This window comes from Chroicocephalus ridibundus, chromosome 9, assembly GCF_963924245.1.
Source record: "Chroicocephalus ridibundus chromosome 9, bChrRid1.1, whole genome shotgun sequence".
Classification (NCBI taxonomy): domain Eukaryota; kingdom Metazoa; phylum Chordata; class Aves; order Charadriiformes; family Laridae; genus Chroicocephalus; species Chroicocephalus ridibundus.
This window is the reverse complement of record NC_086292.1, coordinates 48,565,400-48,572,899: the sequence shown is the minus strand read 5'-3', so window position 1 is coordinate 48,572,899 and position 7,500 is coordinate 48,565,400. Positions and strand designations below refer to the sequence as shown.

General features: G+C 41.8%; 1 protein-coding gene across 3 annotated transcripts in view; it reads right to left on the bottom strand.

Annotated features, from left to right (window-relative positions):
• Window positions 1–7,500, bottom strand: part of MAP2K5 (mitogen-activated protein kinase kinase 5) — a 141,509-nt gene that overhangs the window by 41,046 nt on the left and 92,963 nt on the right. The window lies entirely within an intron of this gene.

The window sequence follows — 7,500 nt, the reverse complement described above, 5'->3', positions numbered from 1 at the left end:
TACTTAATGCAAAACATCTGACTGAATTTAGGGATGCTGGTATTCTGGTAATTTGTATATGCATACCATTTCTAGTGGGTGTGGATAATTAATGACGTATTTTTCCTAAACAGACACAAAGTTGCTTGCAACCCAACATAATCCGGCTGCAAACAGAATGCAGTCCTTAGTGAAAACGCCGTCTTCTGTTCTAACGCAGTTTATTTGGCTTCCCCCTTACATTTAATATTCTCTGTTGTATAGTGCCATGATGATGAATGTCGCAGGGCTGCCATCAGCTTTGGAAGCGCTCTCCCCCAATACCCAGCCAGAGGCAGGACCCTCTACTAATACTTTACAGGTAGTAAAATGGAATACAGAGGGGGCTGAAAACCAGCACCAAGAAAATAACCGGAATTACGCATGTGAAGTCTTTCATTAGTGTATTAGTGGTGCACAAATATACACATAAAGTTTCTGCGTATAATCCTATTTTTTCCAAGGAAGAAAAGAGAACAATAAATAGATAGAGGTAGCCCATTATATTTTTTAATGGTCAATGACAACCTATTACAATTCAACAGAATAAATGTGCTGGTTTGCATTATTGCTAATAAGCAAAATATTCTGTGGATATATAAAAAGACTTTTTTTTTCCCCCCCCATACTTCACTTCCAAATGCTAAATGACAAAATAGACTCCTCTTATTCAATAGGGATGATTCGGAGCTCCTTTAGACTAGCGCACGTGAAGGGGTGATTCTGGTTTTCGCCCGAACAGAGTATCAGTCACATTTCCTTACCAGGAAAATAGGTCTTGTCATGAAAAGGAATAGAGGTGGGATCACATATAGTACCCTCCACACAGATATGACTACATCTAATTCCAGAACAAGATTTAAAATATTATTTCTAATAAAAGCGCTCAGTGCTTCTAATGAAAAATAAAGCAACGCAAATTGAAGCATTACAGAATTCTTCCCGTGACACCGCAACTCTCCGCTGGAGCAGCGGGCCCTGCTTCTGCAAGAGACGTGTGCTCGCTCACACGCACATCGTTACCGGGTTTTATTACACGATTTTGATGGCGACATATTATTTTGAGATCATCTTCATAAATTTTGCATTAAGGTAGCTGTGCCAGCACCTGGAATTGATTCAAAATGCTTAAGACACTCAATTACTTTTTAACACTGTTACCCGATGTAATGACATATCTGCTATTTCCCTTGCATTTGATGATGCAACATCATTGTAATTGATTCATTTTCTCAATTAAATAAAGCTACTGTGCTTTCCTCTATGCGAATGCCACAGAGACTCCCCAGTTAGATGTATTACCTATTTTCTCTGCCTCAGATATATTGCTTGTAAGGCTGCACTGTGCTCCTCTGTTAACTCCACTAGAAAATGCAATGTTACAGTCGTATTTTTCAAGTTCTGAACAGCAATGAACTTAGCTGTATTTATATTAGGCATATTTTTCACTGTTAAAACTATGTTGTTTACCTTTTCCAAGATCACATTATTGGGCAGCCGCTGCAACTATAAACCAAACCTAACTGACGACAACTTTACAGTCAGTGCTTCTCCTTTTGCACACAGTTCATGAAAAAGTGAAGCATCCAGTTTTATAGCACATTAAGAACAGTTTTAGAAGTACTCAACGTAAAATGTTTTATCTTCCTGTTCACCCACGCTCCTTTTTTCCTTCCCCTAACCGCCTGGTTTTCGTGCGCTACCGGGGGATAAGAAGTTCAGGAGGCAGGTTCGTCTCCAGGGATCCAATGCAGCGGCTGCAGCGCAAAAGCTCGAGCGTTTGGCGTGGCGCGTCCCCTGCGCGGTGCTCAGAACGCCGGGGGACCAGGACGGAGACTCTCACTGCCATGGTTTTGTACTTCCCACGAAGAATTTCAAATAGGGAAATGGTGGCAGTGACGCGAGTGAAAAACCTGCTTGAAAGCAAGACAAAGGAGGCACAGCGTGCATTTTAATGGTATCAAAAAACATCACTGTCACCTCAGAATAGTCACTTTAAGCCTTTTGCCACCAACGCGCTCCCTCAGCCACGCCAGAAGAACGTGCGTAAGCCCCTGACCCGCTCATCGCTGGAAAATCCAGCTGGTGAGGCTTTCTAAGTTTTTCGCACACAACTGAAACCACATGAAGTTGCAGAATTAGGTCGGCTATTTGGTATTTTCGAGTCTGTATTGTATTTGCTGTGGGGTTTTTTCTGTACTTACTGCATGTGACAGTTTATAATTTGAATAAGCAAGGAAAATGATAAATAAATCTATCACATTAACAGCCCGTTTCTCAGGTCATGAAATATCAGTGCTATCTGGATAAACTACTCCATAAAGCACATTACCCAAATGGCACTTTTTTTTAGGTTGGTTAAAAATGCAAAAGTTTGCCTCCTGCTTCGTCTACGATTTAATGAATGCCTCTGGTTACGAACAGCAACTTTTGACAGACCATCAGGTTATATTTCTGTCTCCATGGAGATACTTTGGACGGGAAGTGGCTGAGAAGACCTCTACCATCCCTTTCACATTATATTCACAAGCACAATCAACGGAACTCAAATGAATCCACCCCGGGTAACTTAGAGGAGTCACTCGCTATAGCTTTAATTTTCGCTTTTACTCTCTGGAATTAGGACTTGCCCTGGAGCTCTTGTTTGAGAGATTTGCAGGTGACCCAGGGTTAGATCTTCCCATATCAGTTAACAAATTTTCTCTTTACATATATACTGCTTTTCAAGCTACGGATATATTTTTTTTTTAATAGAAAAATACCTATACCAACAAATCATACAGTTATGGTTTTTAAGGGAGGCTTCACGGTAGAACATTTATTTTCCTGATCTAGGAAACCGTGGATTTTAGAAGCACACATAACTTATTTTTAATCTTTACAAATGAGGGTTAAGTTTTATTGAACAGCAGAAACAACAAACGTTGTCTCCTATTAACGGACGAGCGCCGCACACTTGCTTTGCCTCTGCCCCGACGTAAATGGAAAGGGAAGACGTAAGCGAACTGCATTTCCACACGGCCTTCACCACCACGGGTTTTACTTTTCCTCCGGAATGAAACAATGATCTTCAGACATATTTTACAAAGTCTTGCAAAACGGAATGGTTTTACTTCTGAAAGAAGTCAAAGCAGCAGAGCAGTAAGACTGACCCCCTAACTTGTTCCTGACATTCTCAACATCCTCCCCCATCCCGATCTGTGGATTTGGCAAATGGCAAACTTCACTCACTGTCACAAAACAGTGTGACAAAAAAAAGAATGAAAAAAAAGGCAATTCACAACAACCTTAATATTAAATATATTCTTACAATTATATTACGCTGGTTTTCCCAGAGGTCTGCAAACAAATTTATATAAAGAGATTATTTCATCCACCATTGAACTGCAGCCACTTCTCACAGAAATCTGTTTACCGGAGTTTAGTAACACAATTCAACAAAGCGGGCATGAAAAACTGCACACGGTTGAAATAACGGAGGGAGCGCAAGAAGCCAGCAATAACTACTACCCTGGAGTAGGAGCAGGGTGCTAATGGTAACCCATTCCTCAGTCAGCAGGAACGTGGGACGAGCAAGTCTCACGAAAGACAGTATATTTGTCAAACTGCTGTTTAAGACCTTGTTTCAAGCATGACAAAAAGTGCAATAAGTAGAACAAAGGGTGGTCAGCCAGAAACCAAAGAAAGGAACGGGGTTTAGTTCTAACCAGTTCTTGCTTAATGCCACCCATGTTTACCAAGTTTAATGAAACAACCACCGTGGTAATACAGAGGAGCACCACAAGAACCTAGAGGACACTACGTAAGAGGAAAACCAATCACAACTGAGCACGAATAATGTCATGATGCTACCAAAAAACACCCGCAAAAGGACAAACACCACAGTGGGGTGTCCAGGGAGCAGTACAGTCTGAGCCCATGCCAAGGTTACCCTTGCTCCATGCAGAACTGTGTCTAAGCCCGTGCGTGGACCCCCAGAGAGCTGTGGGCCAGCTGGAGAAAGTTCAAAGAAAAGCCACAAGAACAGCCAGAAATCTAGAAAGGAGACACTGAAAGAACTGGGGTCTTTAGACTGAAAACAGAGCAAGGATGACATAACCACCGACGCTCCTGCATCTCTTCACGTTCATTAGACACACAACTACCACTATACCCTGCAGCGAGGAAAACCTTGCTAATAATAAAGGAGAGGAACAAATCATCTAAGGAAACAAGAGAGCCTCCAATACCAGAAGCACTGAAGAGCAGCAGATGAATAATCCATCAGGATTGTCCCTCCCCGTAAGCACACCACTCCAAGTCCCTTCTAGCTTGAAAGGGAACAGGTAAAAAATGTCAATGGTTAAAACCTGTCACTGGAACCCATCCAGAAAACCCCTGAGCTTTCTCTGATGAGCTGCAAAATCAATTGCGATCGCTACACATGACACAGTTCTAGGGACTTCTGAAAGGAAATTACCCAAAGCAGCAAAAATTTGGGCATAAGAGTGGATTTTTCTAACTAAACTGAGGTGCTGAGCAGGTTTGGGCAATGAGAGGCACTACGCTACGCAACAAGCATCCTCTCCTATGTCATTCCATTGCCCACCACAGGTAGTGTTGCATTCCCTTGGGAATTAGGCACATGGTTCCGTGTGGCTGGCAGAAGAACGGCTGCCATGGAAGGGAGACACCTGCCTAGCCATCAAAATCATTCAGTCTTATTCTGGCCTTTGAGGGTCCCCGCTCCGTTGAGCAACCATCGCCCAGCAGAGGAGGAGGAGATGGCCGTGTGTGCTGCGTGCTCCGACAAGGCATGTTGGAAACAGTCCTCAGCCCCTGGCAGAGACCCCTGCATTAGCAGTCCACGGACATAGTGAAGAGCAAACGTTGGGACCACTGTGTCCATCTCCAGAAGTACCTCACAACCTCGCAGAGCCGTGAGGAGCAGGTACTCTCACTCCTCAAACAGGCTCAGAGCCACAATTAATTTTTCAGCTCTTGCAGACGCACCCTGGGTGAGGAAACAGGCAAAACGGAGCAGGGATTTGCTGCACTCTTGTCCCCGTTCAGCTCCAGTTCCTGGGTGACTTGGGAAGATCCATGCCTGCTCCTCATCCCAGCCAAGAGAGCACGTCCAGAGCGTAGATGCAAATTTTCAGTAAATCCACTATTTGCTGGCAGTTTGCAAATGGCCACCTAAACCAACCGACCACACAAATCTATCCCCCTACTGCTAGCTTTCCTCCTCGGGAGAGCCCGTCTCCCAGATTTACGTTTTCATTCAGGCAAGTCATTCAACGGCATCAACCGCAGGAACTCTAACCGGGGGAGATGTTTCTTTCCAAGCACTACAGGAACATCTCCCATTCCACAGAAGCACCAACTCACGTAGGAGATCCTTCTATGTTTGCAAAAATCTCTCAGAAGACATTTCAATGTATCCTCCTGGGTGTTTTTGTTTCCCCTCCCGATAAGTAGCTCTCAGGGCAAACAAACATCGCTTCGTTTCAGGATCTCGCTCAACTTCCGCAGCCGAAAGGTCTCCGCACCATCAGCCCTGTGCTGCGAAGGCGAGACGATGACTGCACCGAGCAACAAAAGGGCTCGCTGCATTAAGCCTTTTTCTTATTCAATACAGACTGCGAAGGGTGACAAAGCCATAACTAACTGGAAAACACAAACTTACATCCCGACCGCAAAGATGCGCCCACGGGTCATTATCTGCAGTAGTTAATTTTTCCACGGTAGCAAACCGAAGTATTCACAGGTTCGAAGCTGATGTCGGCGCAACCAGGTGCGAGGTTTTACACAAGACAGGGGAACAGGCACAGAACACATCCTGGAATGACGGTGACAAAACACAACCGAACCCCTGCTCCCTCAGGCTGCCTGGAATTGCTAAGGTTAGAAAGCAAAAAACCAAAAACAAAAACCAAAACCAAAAAACATCAGTCTTTCAAGATTGTAAGCCAATAATCCACGCTGAAAACATACTAAAAACATATTAAAAAAATCAGGATTTACTAATTACCTAAATTTCCAAGCTTGACCATATTATTCAAACATCAATTTTACATTTAAAAAAGCAAATCAGACAGGAAGATTAAATTAAAAAATATAAATGTCTTTATACTTTGGATTTCTAACTTTTTTTTTTTTCTGAAATATCTCAATTTTCAAAAAAGAAAACACTTCTGGAAAACCTAAAACTAAATTCAAATTTTACAGCAAGTTTCTAATAGACAAATAAAATTTAAGTTCAAACTTATTTCCGGCTAAGGAGAAAAAAAAAAATAAATCAAGCAAAATGCATTTGAAGTGTATTATCTCACGAGTGATATATGTAGTGAAACCTATGGTAAGAAATTGGTAGAGAGTTCAAAATAATAGCAGATGACTTAAAATATTGCCAGTGGTTTCTGGAATCCATTATAAAAGCAGAAATATTTGCACAAATCTATCATATTTAAGATATTATACAATAATTTAATTCACTATTTTGGCATTAGCATTTGAACAGTGTTTAATGTCTTTTAAATGGTCAGATATAATGATGTATGTGGAAGCAAAAACATTTCTTTCCTACTAGGAAACATGCTGTAACCAACCCTCGATTTTTTTCTCACTAAGTAAATGAATGCTTAAAGGATGTTTCTGTCAATTGAAAAAACAACAGTAAAATGGCTATTTTACATGCCAAGTTAAACTAAATATTTTTTTCCTTGACAACCTGCTTACATTTAAATGAAACCAGGCCAAATTTGGTCAATAGTATGGATTACATATAACAAAAAGAATCTTAGACCGTGTTAATACAGGGATCAGAAAGCAGCAACTTCATTTAAAACCATGCAATTATTTAGCAAACTAAGATACAGCAAATAAATGAATCTGTTTTAAATGGAAGCGCTTGCACAGTAGCTTTTTGACCTATAATTAAATCTTACTTGTAGAAATCACAGCGAGGGTAGAATTTGCTGACGAAAGGACAAAAACAAAATCTTGTACAAAAACCCCCCCAAACCCCAAACAACCCAGCTTTGGTATCAGAAATAAAATAAAATAAAATAAAATGGTAAGGAAAAAACAAACCACGAATGTTTGCAACATCTTTTCCTGCTGAGAAAAAGACTGGTGTAAAGTCTGCATTGTCCCCGGAGCAGAACTGATTTGCTCCAGCTGAGGATCTGGCCCAGCGCACGCAGCGTGTTCTGCCTCCTCTCCCCGATGCTTTTGATATGCCGGGGCTTGCTAAAAGTACAAACCTTTCCCTAACAGGAGGAGCAAAAAGCAGCTTTCTTGCACCGAGGATTTTTTGCCTGCGTATTTTCTTCTAAAGCAAACCAACGGCAAGTCTATAGCGGACGCTTTCTGGGGCTATAAAATTTCCTATTATCCACTTATGCTTTCTTTGCAGTGGGATTTAAGAATGCCTCTTCCTTCAGACGAGTAATATGTCATCATTTTGTTGAACTAACAGGCCTGACAGACTGTCTCTCG